Source organism: Pantherophis guttatus, chromosome 2, assembly GCF_059756535.1.
Source record: "Pantherophis guttatus breed Tessera chromosome 2, ASM5975653v1, whole genome shotgun sequence".
NCBI classification, from domain to species: domain Eukaryota; kingdom Metazoa; phylum Chordata; class Lepidosauria; order Squamata; family Colubridae; genus Pantherophis; species Pantherophis guttatus.
This window is the reverse complement of record NC_142064.1, coordinates 194153289-194172255: the sequence shown is the minus strand read 5'-3', so window position 1 is coordinate 194172255 and position 18967 is coordinate 194153289. Positions and strand designations below refer to the sequence as shown.

At 36.6% G+C, this 18967-nt stretch overlaps 1 protein-coding gene and 1 long non-coding RNA gene across 3 annotated transcripts in view; one reads left to right on the top strand and one right to left on the bottom strand.

Moving 5' to 3' along the window:
- The window catches only part of SPOCK1 (SPARC (osteonectin), cwcv and kazal like domains proteoglycan 1), a 524574-nt gene that overhangs the window by 470632 nt on the left and 34975 nt on the right, over positions 1–18967 (bottom strand). The gene's annotated exons all lie outside the window — the stretch shown is intronic.
- On the top strand, positions 8954–17866 carry LOC117655766 (uncharacterized). Its single transcript, XR_004588786.1, has 3 exons — positions 8954–9020; positions 9429–9473; positions 17370–17866. It is a non-coding gene; the product is annotated as an uncharacterized LOC117655766 (long non-coding RNA).

The window sequence follows — 18967 nt, the reverse complement described above, 5'->3', positions numbered from 1 at the left end:
ATCTCTAAGCATCACAACTGTGTTCGTTAGTGAAGGAAACTCCATTCCCAACTGCCACTCTTAAGAGCCTCTATACTAGGTTTAGACTGGATTAGAAACCAGTGTTCCACATTTGCTGCTTAAGCTGATTCCTGACATTTTCACACTCTAATGGGCAGAGATTCTCCTATGAGAGACTCTGCATTAATTACAAAGAAGTGCATAAGTAAGGATGCCTCCTTGTAAGCCACCTTGAGTCACCATGTGCAAGTGGGCGGCAATATAAATTTTCTAAATAAATAAATAAAATGTACAGTACATATCAATCTACATTTGTTCAGTTTTTCATTCAATTAACTTTGATACTATTGTCCAATTTTTTAATATATACATATAATTGCAATAATTTCTTTTACTCTCACATCCACATTTCTCAAATATCTTCATTTGGTACATAGGTTTTCAATAATAAAATCCAAAGCAGTACAAAATCTGAAGGATAAATATTTCAATCTCCACAGAAGTCCTCAAAGAATAGATTCCTTTTAAATGCAGACAAAACAAACTTAAATTCCCCAATCAAATATTGTTGCTCTCATGGCTGATATACTGAGAATAAAAGGAAAAAGACATGTCTGGGGGACCTTACCCATGTTGGAGAAGTGCAAAGCTTGAGATATGTATCTGTTTGTCTGAAACTTTCCCATCGCCATCACTGTGTCCCTGGCCATTGCTCTATGAAACACTTACACTTCTCTATATCTCACACAGGAAGATATCTGTGCCAGACCTCTATACAAACTAAATCACCTCATTCCCCAATTGTCCAGATGCTTATTAAATATGCAATGAAAGACTCTAGACTACACTACAGATTCCTTCTTTTTTATTTTTATTTTTTATTTTATTATCCTGTTATAATTCTTCACACATTGATGTTTATATACAGGTAGTCCTCAACTTAAAGCCATTTGTTTAGTGACCAAAGTTATGACACACTGTTGAATGTTATATTGGCACTGAAAAAAAGTGACTTTTGACCATTTTTCATACTTAGGACCATTGTAGCATCCCATGGTCATGTAACCAAAATTTGGACACGTAACAACTGGCTCATATTTATTACAGTTTCAGTGTCCTAGGGTCATGTGATCACCTTTCGTGACTCAATGGGAAAGCCAGATTCACTTAACAACCATCTTACTAACTTAACAACTGCAGTGACTCGCTTAAGAACTGTGGCAAGAAAGATGGCCCCCATTATAAAATGGGGCAAAACTCACTTAACAACTGTCTTGCTAGCAGCAGAAATGTGGGCTCAATTGTGGTCGTACATCAAGGGCTATCTGTAATGTGATTGAAAATTATTATCTTTCTATTATTTAGATAGCTGAGAGCAATAAGCTGGCTGGGAAGTTCTGTGAGTTGAAATCCATATATCCTGAACCTGAAAAACACTGGCTTAGAATAACAAGAATGGAGAAGAAAAAAATATTAGTTACAATTAGACTGTCAATATTAAAGCATAAAATTGTTTGGTATTTTTCATCCAGAGTTTTAGGCATAACAAGTCACATCAAAATACCTGTTATTTACTAGGAGTTTTGATCTTAAGCTGATTACTTAATAACTCTACTGGCTCATTCTGACTGTTTTTGCTCTACAGATCTTGATACTACCCCAAACTATACGTACAGCAGATGTACCATAATTTAAAAAGTAATTACCACTACTACATGATGTCCAGACCTTAACTTTTATAATAAACCTTTAATTAAAAAAGGGTATCAGATTAATCAGAAAGTCTACTTATTCCGAATAGAGTTTTGCATACATATATTTTATTTACATAAAATAGCAAATGGTATTTTATACATTTTTTAGAAACAAAGGTATAGATAATTGTTTTTCCACTGCATAAAAATTCTGTTAAACCAATATCTATTAAAACAAGGGATTACCATATATGTAGAATAAAGGATACAAAACAATTCTGTTACTACTCAAGTGAATCCATGAAATCTTTCAAATTTGGTAGAAGATTTGGTGCACGTGCAGATTTCTCCCTTATTTTTCCTAACTGTCGTGCATTCAGCTGGAGGACTTAAAAGAAAAGGTAGCTAAATTTGTTTCATATGATTTCAGCACCAGGAGTCCCCAATCCCTGGGCTGCTGCCCAGAACCAGGAGGTGGCCTGTTTGGACCCAGGCCACACAAGTGGTGGGCAAGTATGTGGAAGTGCATGAAGTTCTCCTCCCCAGTGGTGGGTTTCAAAATTTTTTACTACCGGTGGCTTGGTGGGCATAGCATGGCTTGGTGGGCTTGGCTTGGTGGGCATGGCACGGGAAGTATACTATAAAATCTCCATTCCCTCCCCACTCCAGGGGAAGGTTACTGCAAAATCCCCATTTCCTCCTGATCAGCTGGGACTTGGGAGGCAAAGAGTAGATGGGGTGGGGCCAGTCAGAATTTTTACTACGGTTCTCCGAACTACTCAAAATTTCCACTACCAGTTCTCCAGAACTGGTCAGAACCTGCTGAAACCCACCTCTGCTCCTCCCGCTATTCGCACAAAGGAGCATGTGCACATGTGCGCACCCACCTGCCACTCACAGGGAACTATTCCTTCTCCCTCCTTCTAGGCCACCAAGCTTGATAGTCGGGGACCGCTGCTCTACATGATCCAAAACCCTAATAAAGAGTGTTCTATATTACTTTTTATTTACTATAATTATCACCTATTTATTAAACACATTTATATGACCACCCATCTCACTAAACATGACTCTGAGTAATATACAACCAATAGTTAAACAATATCACAATTATTAAAACAATAAATAAAAACAAAATAAATAAGATAAATAAAAACATCTAACGTGATGGTATATGAGAAACACCGAACAGAGGCTGCCTTGATAAGGGAGGGCATAACCCACAGCTGCAGAATGGGTGGAGAGAGAGGCTCAGAAGGAAACCCTCCCTAGCTTTTCCAGCTGCAAAAGAGGCAGCAGGAGATTTAGAATAACAGAGTTGGAAGGGACCTTGGAGGTCTTCTAGTCCAACCCCCTGCCCAGGCAGGAAACCCTACACCACTTCAGATGGTTATCCAACATCTTCTTAAAAACTTCCAGTGTTGGAGCATTCACAACTTCTGGAGGCAAGTTGCTCCACTGATTAATTGTTCTAACTGTCAGGAAATTTCTCCTTAGTTCTAAGTTGCTTCTCCCCTTGATTAGTTTCCACCCATTGCTTCTTGTCCTACCCTCAGGTGCTTTGAAGAATAATTTGAGTCCCTCTTCTTTGTGGCAGCCCCGAGATATTGGGACACTGCTTTCTGATTTGTGCTTTCTGATTTGTACACTTCCATTGAAACAAATGCAACTTTCTTAAAGCCTAGAAATCAGTGATATAATGAAAGGACCCAGTTCTCCAGTCAGTTTAACCTTTCGATATCATCAACCGAATGGCTGAATTGGAGTCTTGGATTCTTGGGCCTATGTTGCAGCCCTTTTCACCACAACTCCCATACATTTATTATATATCTAAAAATAATGAACAGGATATAAGGTATCCTTATCTAATCAAAGCTTGATGCAACAGACAAAAAAAAAAAAGATAAATGTAATGCAACTATTCTAGGATGCTACGCAAATTAAGTAATAGGAATTGATTACATTGACTTTCTCTAAATAGAGAAGAGAGTCTGGATGTTTATTGTGGAGAAATGGGGACAAGGCTATTTAATCTCTCTAAAACCAATTGGTACATTTGCAATTGAAGAAAAAGAAGCTAACTGTTAACAGAGGGGAACTTTCCCTAACTTTATTAGGGATAGGTCTCTGATTAGAGATAGGTCTCCAGGATTCCATTGTCTAATTACAAAACTTCTGACATAAGAGGACTTGTACCTATTGACCTCTTTCTCCAATCTGCTCTGGTACTCTAATAGATTTTTTTCTGAAACATTTGAGAGGTGTAAAAGCCAGAAAAAAACTTTTCTTTTACTCTGATGCTGCTGTATTAGTGCAAGAACATCACTGAAAACAGCATAAGACAACATCTATTCACACTGTGAACAAAACACTGTAGACAGATGGCTTCTCCCTGACTGAAAGAAATAAAATTAGATATAGCCCAAAAATACCATTTGGATCAAAGAGCTTATGCTTTCAAAATTCTGATAAACAAGTGAGCATTCAGGTCAGACACCTGAAAAATGTATCGTATATTTAATGTATTTATTAACTGGCTACAACTTAAGATAATGTTATAGTAACATCTCATGAACATACATTATTGGAAATAATAGGATTTTGGTCTACTAATCATATCACAATACAGTGCATTTACTTGACAACTTTGGCTAGTTATATATTTATTTTATCTAAAAATCTGGTACTTAAATAAGAAGAAATTCAATTTATGGACTAATTATGTATTCCTTGCAAGAAGATTTACAGTTCTAACAACTTATGTTCTATCCAAATGACCATCTTTTATAAAATTTCTGATTATGCAAAGAGCATTCTTTTGCTAGGTTTCATTGAATACCTTCTAGAAATATTCTTTATCTATTTATTAAAAAAGTATAATCTAACCAGTTATTATTTTGTTTCATAACAGTCATACTTTCCCCCATTATCTGTTTACTCTTCCTTGATGAAAGAAATTAGAGAAAAAATGTTTTATTAAATTGATAGTAATTGGTTAGTTTGTCAAATATAGCCTTTGTTTTAAAGAATTTCAACATCTTGAAATTGTCAAACATGTATCTTCCAAAGTTCTCAAAACTACTTAATTTTGCTTATATTAAGGCAAATAGAACCAAAATTACAACTTAAATAAAATATTATCTAATTATTCCCAGAAAGATCGTGACATCTATTAAACAGAATCTAGTGACATTATAAGAATTTACATCACAGCTAATTGGTAATTAACATAAAAAAGAGTCAATGCACTCTGAGAATTTGAGTTAATAAAGATCTAATAAATTTGTGTCACAATTTGTGGAAGATTGACAATAGAGTAATCCATGGGCCATTGTTTCAATTGCTCTTCATTTGGAGTGACAAACATGTTCATTATATGAGATTTTCTGGAATCTCCCTTCAGAATATCTAAGCATGCAGATATTAGAACTCTTTGAAATGTTGGCATAGCAATTTGATTGAGATATCAATCTTATAACGTATGGCTGGTGACTTGATCACCTAAATAGACATCAGCAAAGATTAAGCTGCTTTTAATGTTGCTTTGTACCAAAACACACTTGTTCTTCCTAGATACCCCAATATGGTCAAACTATGAAGGGAATAATGCTGCTTCTCCAGCCCCTTTTTTCTATTTTGTAATTAAAGAGTCATCATGTGGGACTAAGCCTACAGAAAAAAGTATATAATTTCAAAAATACTGATTTATAGATTTATTCAGCATGAAATTTGAAGGGCTCTCAATTTTAAGCATCTCCTCCATGAAGTAAAGATGCTTCAAGTTCTCCAGCCTATGCAGAAGAATAGCCCACCAACGACATACAGAATGGTACTCCAAACTAAGCAGTTACAGTGAGAGTGAAGGGCATCATTTTGCACCACTCATTTTATCCTTTGGCAAAAGCAAAACAGAAAGCTTTCATGCTAGTTGGCATCCTGCAACTACTGGCCAGGTTTTAGTTTTTGTTTAGTTTTAGTTTTATTTGATTTATATACCGCCCTACTCCCGAAGGACTCAGGGCGGTGAACAGCCACAAGATAAAACACATAAATACAAAATTTAAAAGCAGAATAAAACCGAATTAAACAATTTGGCCGAAGACCGATTTAAAAGAGCCTTGGTAGTACAGTGGTCTAAAGCACCCTGTTATTAAGAACAGCTGCCTGCAATTACTGCAGGTTCGAATCTCGCCAAGGCTCAAGGTTGACTCAGCCTTCCATCCTTTCTAAGGTAGGTAAATTGGGACCCAGTTGTGGGGCAATAAGCTGACTTTGTATAAAAATATACAAAAGAATGAAGGCTATTGCTTAGCGCATTGTAAGCCGCCCTGAGTCTCCAGAGAAGGGCGGCATATAAATCAAATTAAAAAAAAAAACACCCCAATAATTAAGAACAGATTAAAATTTGCATTTTAAAAAGGGAAAAAAGGGAAAAAAATAGGCCAGGTCAGCCTGATGGAATAAAAAGGTCTTGAGAGCGCGGCGGAAGGTGCGTAGATCCGGGATCCTCCATATCTTCGGGGGGAGCTCATTCCAGATAGTAGGTGCCCCCACAGAGAAGGCTCTCCCCCTGGGGGGCGCCAGTCGACATTGTTTGGCCGATGGCACCCGGAGGAGCCCCTCTCTATGAGAGCGTACCAGCCAGTGGGAGACTACTGGTGGCAGCAGGCAGTCCCGTAGATAACCAGGTCACCATGGAGCACTCTAAAGGTGGTAACCAAGACCTTGAAGCGCACACGGAAGACCACCGGGAGCCAGTGCAGCTCACACAGGAGAGGTGTTACATGGGAACGCCATGTCACTCCCATAACCACCCGCACGGCCGCACTCTGCGACAGTTGGAGCCTCCAGGTGCTCTTCAAGGGGAGCCCCATGTAGAGAGCATTGCAGTAGTCCAGGCGGGAAGTGACAAGGGCATGAGTCACCATGTGTAAGGAGTCCCAATCCAGAAAGGGACGCAACTGTTGAATCAGGCGAACCTGATGAAAAATCCTCCCAGTCAGGACCATCAAGTCCTTTTCTAAAGACATCCGTGAATCCAGGAGGACGTCCAAGTTGCGAGCCCTTTCCGTGGGGGCCAGCGATTTGCCCCCAATAGTCAGTGATGGCACCAACTGACTATATCGGGACGTCGGAAACCACAGCCACTCGGTCTTGGATGGGTTGAGCCTGAGCCTGTTTCTCCCCATCCAGATCCGCATGGCCTCCAGGCACTGGGACATCACTTCAAGGGCATCGTTGGGGTGGTCCGGGGTGGAGATGTACAGCTGAGTATCGTCAGCGTACTGATGGTACTTCACCCCAAAACCACGGATGATCTCGCCCAGCAGCTTTACATAAATGTTGAACAGAAGGGGCAAGAGGACCGACCCTTGTAGCACCCCACAAGGGTGCCACAATTCCTTCTACAGGTGATCCTGTAGAAGGAACTGATACATTTTTTCCTTGGAATTGCTCTTCTATTGACTGTTGGAAAGCAAGTGCACAAAACAATGAAAAGAATGTAGCCACACAGCATATGGGAAGAAGTGAGAAAAGGAATTAGCCACAATTCAAAGCATGCAGCTTCCGGCATTCTTGGTATCTTCTGAAAGTTTTGTAACTATGCAGTTTTGTTAAACATCACAGGCAATGCCCAACCTACAATTCTTTGGGGATGCTCTTGGCGAGGCTGAGAGAGCCTTCCCCTAGAATACTGGGCCAAAGTTATTTGAGACCTTTAATATTGTTTCATTGAGTTGAATCATGTGACCTCTTCATTTCACTGAAGAAAAGAAGTGATCTCCAGAACACGGATCACTGCACAAGCAAATTTGTCACATCACGTGGGGCAAAATGTAACAGTACTCTAGGGTTATGAATTCGTAACTTCTTACAATAATTCCTAAAAATTAATTAGTATTTGATTTTTCATAGTATTAAAGAACTACAGAAATGTTGACATGAATATTTTAGCAAGGACATGTGCCGAGTGATAAGGATGAAGGGACACATTTGAAAAAAGCTCTGCAGACAAAGTAATCTGAATAATGTAAGAGAAATGTTATGCAAAGCCAGGCCTATTGATGCAAATAAATAGTTCCTGGGCAACTAATATGAAGACAGCTTGCATGGACACAGTGTAATCATAATTGTGATTGAAGGGAGATGCTTCAAGATTCTAGAAGATACAAAAACATGGGAAACAGAGGAGAGACCAACTACCAACTTCCTAGCTCTAGAATTTAGAAGCAAAACTGCAATTTCTTTCAGGCTTTCAGCTACACTATGGTAATGAATTTGCTTTGATCAGCTTTGTAGATAACCCACACCAGAAATGAGATGTGGTGAGCATAGCCTTGCTGTATTCTGTAACTCTCCGTAGGTTTCAGTACCATTAATCATGTTAGCTTTCAGGACTGTTTATTAGACTTAAGACTTGGGAACAAAACTTTTGTTGTATCCTTCATGTCAGCAAAATGTAGATAATATCATAAAAGATACAGTACAATACCAATGATGCCCTACACTGTTTTCATCTGATCTCCCTATTCAACATTGGCATGAAACCATGCTCCTTCACTTTCAAGGAAGTCATAAGTAGCATTTAAATTTTTGAAAAATGGACTAGAGGAGGAAGAAGAACCTAAAATTAGATCCAACTAAGACAGAATTGTTGTTGGTAGACTGACAGAAGGATCCAGGAATTGGCTCATCCTGTTCTGTACTGTTCTATATTCTCCTGACATATTCTCCTGCAGATTAAAGTCTGAGATTTCCTTGGTCCTTAGCTGTGGCAAAGAGTGCTTTTCTTCACATGCCTGGTGGACATAGTGAAGATGACTTGGTTATGTTCTTAACTTGGCTACTGCACCATGTTCTCTATGGACAGTCTTTGAAAAATATTTGACCATTTCAATTGGTGGTAGCTAAATTAGGCTGCTAAGTAGTACCAAGAATTGGAATCATGCAAAATTGGTATTAAAAGGCCTGCACTGCTTAATCAATCGTTTACCAAGAAAAATTGATGAAATTGCCAATGTCATTTAAATTCCTAAGTGGACCAAAGAGGGACTGCCTTTCAAGTTATAAATAACCAAATGAAATATAAAAAATAGAGCTGGGATTGAAAGTGTTTTCACCATCAAAATCTCTTTTCCTGGCATACCTTTTGTTAGAGAAAAATTATTTCTCTATAGCTGTGCCTATTGATGGCTTTTGGAATGTACAGATGTGCGGACCAATCAGAGGGCAGCTAGTGTGTTTGAATCTCCAGGGCCATCCCCTAACTGTCACAGTTAACAGTAAAAAAGAGATTATTAATAGAAACCTTTGCTCTTCAGTTTGGTATTAAGTTTTGCTCTTCACCTTGCTGTTCAGTATGATCTTCTGTCTAGTATTGTATTGTATTCTAGGATATTCCTTTAGAGAACTGTGAGCAGTCTGGAAGTCTGTTAGAAGAGCAGTTCTGTGGTATATTGTGGTATTTCTTCTCAGGAAGAATATTCATAGATAGCATAGCTTAGATAGAATAGATATGTATATAGATAGATAGCTGTCAGTATAATTTATTAGATTAACTTAGTGATGTTTATTAATTGCATATATATTATTATGTTTTCATTGTGTAAATAAAAACATTTGCTGTAGGCTGCTTCAGAGGCTCATTTGTTTAAGTAGAGTTTCATAGAGATAGAGGTTCACAGTTTATTGATTTAATAACCTCCACAACACCTTTTCCTACATTTTTCTTAGGTGCAGAAGGCTATAGTCTTGTAGAAGATATCCAACAGCCATTAGGTAAATATTCAATGCATTGTTTTAAATGAGCAATGAAGTCAACATTATGTGGTTGAGCATATGCTACCACAAAGAGCCTAGTTCCCTCTCCCCTCTCCCCTGCACTGCATGGAAAGGAAGTGTAGCCCTTTTGAGAAGACTTTCAAAGTCCTATGGGCAAGAGATATTACTCCCTCTTATTCCTTGAACAGCCAATGGTCCATGGAAATATGGCGCTAGATGCTACCTTGTATTTGAAGCTTTTAACTAAAAAGACATCAAGAAATGCAAAAAAAAAAAAAAGTGTTACCAGTTTCAAATTTTACACAAAACCTTTTTTTAGTACAAAAAAAATGAACCTCCTTCCCTGTCAATACATGGCTGATTATATGGATACAACTATGCAGTTCTCTTGATAACAATAACAGAAATGATTTGTCACTGCCTTCTTAACAAAATTCTATAAAGAAAGCAAGCTAATTACACAATAAGCAGCCCAAGATTTCTGACTGTTGCTGCTCTTTAAGTGCAGAAAACAAATCTGGCTTCATTTTGCAAAATGTAAGGGTAGCATCTATGTGTGTTGTTGCTAATGGTCAAGAAATATCAGAGATGCTATACAAATATAGAATTGTATCAGTTTGCTACCATGAAAACAAAAAAAGGTGAGTATTCCTAATAATAATTTGAGCCTTTTAAGGTTTATTGGGTTTTTATTTTTAAACATATATCAGCATCAATACATGAACAGTGTGGTCTCTAGGTATGGTTCATAGTAATACAAATAACGACAGTCAATTATTACATTAATCAAATTTATATAATCCTAATGTTAATGTACTTGATTATTTTAAGTAGCTATTCAATATTTTAATGTTCCATTCTAATGTCAATGATCTTCTTGAACATACAAAGTAATACCATCTTTCAACCTCTCAACTTTCCATCTAAGTATTACTTATTTTCAATTTATATAGAAATTATAACTACTCATATTTCCCCTAATTCTTATTTCTACCTCTATTCTGGCTTCTAGTCAGGTCACTCTTACTAATCCTAATGTTAAAAGACATATTTATGTTAATACATAGTCCTTCATATAAGGGTGTATAGGGTGTATATTCTTATTTCTACCTCTATTTCTAGGTTTTAATCAGACCATCATTATAGTAGAAAAAAGAAGGAAAAAAAGGAAAAAATAGCTCTATTCTATCCATCAACGCTTGCCTGTTTTAATACTTCAATTCTTATTCGTTTTTTGGCTTTCCTCCCATACTCCTTTCTTGGATCTTTGTCTCTGTCAACATCTGTATCTTCATTATTCCATCTAAATATTTCCCCTATTTCTATCCTCCTAGGCTGTCATATCTCCAGAGTATCCACCCATACTCCTATCTCCTTTCAAAAACATCTTCCAGATTATCCAATTCCAATTCCATTTTTATATCTCTCAAAAAGTTTTTCTCATCCTCTTGTTTTATTTGGTGGTTTGTCTGTTCTATCTTTTCCTCCATTCTTTCTGGTGCCTCCTCTCTTTCCTAGACTCTTTGATCTTCATTCATTGCCAGTTGTATCATATTTTCTACTTTGTCACTTATGCCTTGGCTTTTATCTCTCTTTGTTTCTTTATCATGGTATCCCTGATGCTTTGAAACATCCACACCTTTTCTCTTGAAATCTCACTCATTTTCCCCTGAAAAGGCATCTTGTTCTAGTTTAATAAGTCCACTTTTAGTCAGGGCCACAAACAATATATTCAGTTCCAGTTTTGCTCATCAAAGAGTTCAATAATCATAGCTCTTTACATCTCAGGGTTATTAATCAATTCCATTTAAATAGTCCAGACAGTTTCCACACAACAAAAGTCACTTTACTTTACTTAAAAGTCTTCCTTATCACAATAGTAAAGTAATTAGTTATAGGACAGTTAGTATCATCACAATCCTTCAAAAAAATGTTGCTTATTTCTTCTATCAAAATTTTCCTAGTTTTGTAAGGATGTAGTATATTCCATTCACCAGTAGATGGCAGCATCAACAGAGATTTCAGCATTGTTTCAAACATGAAAAATTAAAATCCAAAGTTAATTCAGTTTACAAAGTTTACAGAGACAAAATTAAATACTCAAATCAATTCAGGTACATAGTTCCAACATATTATAATGCCTTTCCATAACAATGCTTACCCAGTTTAAAATCCAATTTTCTTTGATTAAAAGATCTTTAGCTTTTCTCCCCTCAGTTCCTTTCATTCGGGTCTAGGACTTCTTTCTCAATGGTTATTCGCCACTTTATAAAAGATAATTCTAAGAGTCTCTTTTCTTCTCTGGATTTTCTTCTTTTTTCCTTTAAATTTGGGGACTAAATGCAAAAAAAAAGGGGGGGGGATCTTCTCACCCAGCTCCAATCACTGTTCACTAACTCTGCTCCAGCACCAGTCTTAGGTGTTCCTCAGCTGCCCCAGCTTCATGGCAGCCATGTTTAGGTTGCCTCTTCTCCTCTTCGTAGCTAAGAGAGAAAGAAAAACCCCGGGTCAGGCAGGAGAGTTGTGACTCTCTGTGACCATGCAGGGCACCCCTCTTGGCTTCGCCTTCCCTACAGGGAAGCTTTGGCTCCTCTTGGAGCCCACCAATGAGGAGGATTCGGCATGGGAGTGCAAAGGCCCACTCCTTGTATCTGATCTCGCCGCAACATCATCCGGAAGTCAATAACTTGCAGTGGTTAGAGTGCAGTACTGCAGCTACTTCAGCTGACTGCTAGTTCAGCAGATCAGCGGATCAAATCTCACCGGCTCAATGTTGACTCAGCCTTCCATCCTTCTGAGGTGAGTAAAATAAGGACCCAGATTGTTGGGGGCAATATGCTATTTAGTATACTGTCTTTGATGTAAGCCACCCAGAGTCCTCAGAGAGTGGGCGGCATAGAATTATGACTAATAATAATAATAACTGTTGCTAACAGTCAAGAAATATCAGAGATACTATACAAATATAGAATTGTACCAGTTTGCTACCATGAAAACCAAAAAAGGTGAGTATTCCTAATAATAATAATTTGAGCCTTTATACTGCAGGCATGAATCTTAGCTCATAACATCTGAATCAGAATAATTAAGGTTTACCAAAAAAAAAAAAAATTGCCACTTTTCTTTCTGATTCCTGGCTAATGCCATTATTTTCTCTGACTCTATGTTATGTCAGACAGTAATTCATTTAGATGAGTAATACCTGGCCCATATTTCAGATAGGATAGTCCTGCTGGAATTGATATCAGGAGCCAGTCATAGGCTTTATAAATCATGTCTTTTCCTATTAAATTATGACACTTTTCTAAAGTGCTCTGATATATAGTATGAAGGATTTCTCTTCATTTCTATATAAGTAGTAGCCATTATGTCTAGAGTGTATGGTACAACACAGCTGGATTTTGATCTACTTTAACATATGAATTCTCTACATGATTGTATTCACACCAAATTTCACTTTGGGGGGGGGGAAGTGTATTGGCCCTAAAGTAGTTTGTAATATTTGTAACTCTGATTGACTATTTAAGAGAAGTTATTTTTCTGCATTTCTAAAGATTTTTAAAGAGTCTCTTACTACTAATGTCTACTATTTCCTAAACAGGTAGTCCTTGACTTACAGCCACAATGGAACCCAAAATTTCTGTTGTTAAGCAAGACAGTTGTTAAGTGAGTTTTGCCCCATTTTGTGTCCTTGCCACAACTGTTAAGTGACTCACTGCAGTTGTTAAGTTAGTAACACGTTAAGTAAATCTGGCTTCCCCATTGACTTTGCTCGTCAGAAGGTCTCAAAGGGTAATCACATGACTTCAGGGCATTGCAATCATCACAATAGTTGCTAAACATCTAAATTTTGATCATGTAGCATGGGGATGCTACAACAATCATAAGTCACTTTTTTCAGTGCTGTTCCAACAGTCACTAAAGGAATGGTTTTAAGTCGAGGACTTTTTATTTATTATTTATTTTATTTATTTATTTGTCAAATGTGTATAAGATAACTATACATATGTATAGTTATGTAGTGCATAAATCAGGATTGTTTCCAAGAGATAGGGACTTAAACTAGTCATCTAGCATGCCCATTGGGGGGGGGTGGTCAAGTAGAGTGGCAGATGATGGCCCTACAATGGTCCTATTTTATCCAGTCGCCTGATGTGTTCTGGTTTTATTTTTAAGATGGACTTTGGGGAAACAGGGCTGAAGGTTCTAGTAGCATGAGAATGCATACTACATTTTTATTTTTTCTTATATCCTGAATTGGATATTTCCATCTGTAAAGTAGACTATGCTGTTTAGACACTTTAGCACACCTTTATTCACAAATCAATGTACTTCATGTCCTTTATCAAATCAAATCTCTTTATTGCAGTCATTAACCAGCAGAATCCATGTATTATCAAGAATTATACTATGAAGACAATTATGTTTTAGTGTGCTACCTAGAAAGTACAGCTAAGTACAGCTGGTTACAAGCTAAGTCAAGCAACATTATTACCATTGAAAGAAGCCCCCCAAAATATTAATTTATTAGATGTGTATCATGTCTTTACATCCAAAGGTAAAGGGTCCTCACAGAAATTAACTTTCTAAATTCTTTATTTATCTTTTGCCAGTCCTCCTCATCTGAATTAAATATAAGATAGCTTTCCTTCATGCTACTGCTTTAACTCTAGATAATTTTAAACACAGGGAGAAAGATATTGTCTGGATTCCAAGTTTATCCATTGAAAATGAAAGGGCGGGTCCAGAATAGGTTTATTAAGGTCAGGCCTTCCTATGTTGGCAGATGTATAGCACAATCTTCTTACTCACACAAGGAACAAAATTAATAGTCCTTCCTGAACAAATGCCGTAGGCACAATATATATTGTTCCAGAAAGAAACATAAGGTTTCAACTGCATTTGTGCAATATTACACTAAAATAATTGGGGGGGATATCCTTTCTCATACCAATAGTTTAAACAGGTAGTTAATGAACAATTCATTAACAAATTCTAATGCAAATTATCAAGTTCTCCCATCTCCACTGTAAAAAGTATTCCTTATAAATTTTACTTTATACAGAGAGCTATCCTATGCAGAGTGGTAAAGGATTCAGGCAGCGGTGGACAATTATGCCCCCTTTATAACCCGTGAAGTTCAACTCCCAGAATTCTTGAGCTAGCCATGCTGGCTCAGAAATTCTGAGAGTTGAAGTCCACATGTTGTAAGGGGGGGGGCACAGTTGCCTACCCCAGGATTAAGGTGTAATTTAGCATAAGGAACTTTTTTTACATTTCAATTATAGAATATGACACTTTCCCCTGACCAATCATATGAAGCTCTCAAATTTATTAAATTTATGAAAATATTGATGAAAACCATGTCATAACAAGGAAAACCAGAACAGTAAACTGTGGTAGCAGGACATTGTGGTATGCATGAACATTATAATCACATGCTATTCTGCAGATTTCTGCTTCCTATCATCACAACTTTATTGTTATAAACTTCACAGCTGTTTTTTCATTACACCAACACTACAATCGCTTAACAAAATAGCCTGAGTCTACTGAGAAAGCTTCTCAGATACAATTTAGAAATTAATGCCACCTAGAAGAATGCAATATTTGGTATCTTAAATGATACAGAAGCTTGGAGACATTATACCCTAAACAGTAATCTTAATTCTTTCAAAGCTTTTGTAGAGAGATAAAATTAATGAAGGAGAGGGAAGAAATGATTGTACGGCATTAGATAGTGTAAGGTACTGCATTTGTTACATTAACAACACTTTGCTGGGAAATAATTATTGTTTCCAAGTAACAGCCTGCAATTGCTAAAAAAAATAATAGTTAAGTATTGAACTGAGACTTAAATAATACTACTGATGAAATGTATAGAAGAAATTTGTTTTAAACTTCAACAGGCTTACAAATTATTTTACAAAAACCACTATTTTAATGTTTTAATTTTTTTCACCATGTTACAGGAAGTATAACATTATGACTATAAATTTATTGCTGTACCTACAGGCCATATAACATATAATGTATTCTAAAATATAACAACGTAACAGTCAAATAGTAAGATTATAAAATAAAGTAATAAAAACAGTATTAGATGCAAAAATGTGACAGCAAGAGAAAGTCAAAGCTACAACTATGAACTTAATTCTACATTTAAGTGACAGGAGAGCAAAAGTAGCAACTTGGTTCCTGACAGATGAGAACATGTCTACAACACAGTTCAGTTTTTTTGACGTCGGAGCCCTTGAGTTCCTGTACCATCAATAATTTACCCCAATCTCATTATAAATGGGGAGGTGGAGGACGATGAATTATATCCTCCACTTAACCAACACCACAAAACAGAGATGTTGTTTGACAGGGAGCTTGCAATCTCTCAGTTTGAGGGAGGTGATGTGGTCTGCAGGTTAAGGGATATTAAAGTCCTTCTCAGTGAAGCATTAGAAATATTAATCAAGTCGAGGAGGGGTCTTCTATGCTTTTTATAGTAATGGTAACAAGATGAAAAGTTGGGCAACTGTACAACAGTGGCATCTTTATTGGCATCCCTTTCATAAAAAACCTATCTCTAATCAATTATGTCTGCTCATATTCTTTTTACAAACTATGTACAAAGGGGTATCATATTTTATTAAGGCCAATAGTAATGCTTAATGTTGAGCTTATACATCCATAGAACTTATGTATTGATTGGTCTATATTGCTTTTTTCTGACTGATACATTCTATTCAACATTTCATTTTGGTGTACTGCAATGGATTTGTTCACCCAGGAGACTTTCATTTATTACTAATGTTTTTATTGATCTGGATTTTGTTATTTGTTGCAATCCTATATAAGTTCTTACCACAGCAAAATTGATCAACATGAATGTGCCAGGAAAAGAAATCCAACATAAACCTTTATGTAGCATATCTTATCAAATGATCAAAATCAAATTTGCCTTTTAATATGAATCACCAAGAAACAGAACATAATTTAAGTTTTAGATATTTAGTTCGTTTTTGATATCCACTTTAAGAGCTGTGTCACAATAACCATTTGTTTTTAGCTTGGGTGGAAAAAGGCTCATACACTAAACTAATATCAGTGCCAAAATTTACATAAATAGTTGCTTTAAAAAGTAAACTTCTTTTATGATTGGAAGAACAGAAGATTCAAATTAATTTGAAATGATTTTGCCGCTATCAAAACTTATTTTTATCATTTCTCCTTTTACCCAAATATACAAAATAATATTATTCACAAGTGAAAAAATCCAATTCCTTTTTCCCAGAGTTGAAGTCAGATCCCCCTAACTTCCACTGTCCTAAGATATAGTGGAAGTTACTTTAAGAATTCTCTAAAAGCATGGTTAAGCATCATTTATCCAACATAGATTTGGAATAAAATTAGACCCTATAAGTCAGGGGTGTCAAACTCGGTTTCTTCGAGGGCTGAATCAGCACTGTGGGCTGGCTGAGGGGGAGAGATGGGATGGACGCCTCCTGCTGCACCTGCTGGCCAAAATGGAGTATGGGGGACACGCACAGCCCCCACACCCCGTTTTGGCTGCCAGAGGCACCGCAGGCCGGACTTTTGCTATTTCCAGGCCAGTCCCACAGGCCAGATTTAAGCACCTTGAGTTTGACACCCTGCTATAAGTATTTCATTAATACCGGATATGTTGTGGAATATTTATTGACTCAGGTTCACATGTCGGAATCATTAAGAAAAAGTGTTTACTTTGCTCATCTCTTTCCCTGCTCTTTCTCTTTCTGTTTGTCCCAATCTTATTTCAAAGATTTACATTAATCCTATTCGGAGAAATTCCACAGTGCAATAAAATGAGGTATGTTCTTGATTGTTTTAGTGTACAATATATCATTTTTTTTTTGTATTCAGACATGTCCTTCTTTTATATCCTGAAAGCTTCCTCTGCGGGAATCTACAAGTGTCAAACATATTGAACCTAATAATCTTATGATGGTGGAGACCATGCAAGAATTTTTTTCTAAGTGGGACAAGATGCTAGAAGTCAATTGTTGTAGCTGGAACATGCTAAGCTTCTACAAAATATCATATTTGTGCTACCATCTGAGACATACTCCCTTGGCAAGAAGTGTTAAATACCAGCTTTCTGTTTTGCCTTTTGTGGGTCACTCTGTACTGCTGCATATATACTGTTTTTTATTCCTAATAACCAGAAATTCAACTTAGAACAACACATCGTGTTTGCAAAATAGAAGGTTTGCTCTTCAAGATAAATAAAAAAATCAGAGTGACAATTTATTCTATTTATAAAATTGTATATGCCACCTACTCATTAGATTCTCACTAGTTTACAAAAATAAAAATATAAAACAGTATAAAGAAAAAAACATGTAAAATCACAATTATTGCTCATCTCAGCTAGAAGAGACATACAATTACCACATGCAAATGAAAATATAGATTAGTTGGATTACTATACAATGCTTTTATCTCTAGAAATGCAAATTCATTAACCTATACAAACAAAACAAAACAATCTTCTACCATGGAAAGTTTTTAACTCACTGTACATATTATTTGATTATGTGCCATCAAGTCAATGTGACTCATAGTGTTCAAAGATAGATTTTCTCAATCATTTTGTCCCTGATACATTGGTGGTGGAATTCAGATTTCAGTCCTTTAGGTTTTGTATCCATCACCAATGTAATTGAGGCTCTCCTCTTTGCTACTTCTTCTCTTTCCTTCCTTCTCTTTCTTTCATCTTTCCCAGCATTACACTTTTCTCCAGAAAGGTAGGTGTTCGAAAAATGTATTCACAGTATGATAACTTACATCTGGTCATTACATGTCTCAAATGAGAACTCTGAGCTGATTTGTTCAGTGATCCATTTGTTTGTTTTCTTGCTTACCGATGGTATTCCCAATAGACTTCACCAACATCAAAGTTCAAAAACATCAATGCTCTTTCTATCCTGCCTCTTCAAAATCTAATTTTCTCTTTCATAGAATGTCACAGGGAATGCCATTGCTTGTACTACTCTGATTTTTATACTGTAGGTACAGACATATGACAGCATCTGAATAGCTATTCCAAGGCCTTAATTGCTGGCCTATCAAGTGGGAGTCTGCAATGTATTTCTTGACTTGTTCCTTTACTGTTCATAGTAAAACCTAAAAGGTTTTAGTAAAACCTAAAAGGTATCTACCACTTTGATATATTTACTATCAAATTCTAAAGCTGGTTGTACCACCTGTTAATTTTTTATTCATTTATTATTTATTAAATTTCTGTGCCAATTTCTCAATAATACAGTGACTATAACATTTAGAATAACAGATTTGGAAGGGACATTGGAGGTCTTCTAGTCCAACCCCCTGCTTAGGCAAGAAACACTACACCACTTCAGACAAATGGTTATCCAACATCTTCTTAAAAACTTCCAGTGTTGCAGCATTCACAACTTCTGGAGACAAGTTGTTCCACTGATTAATTGTTCTAACTGTCA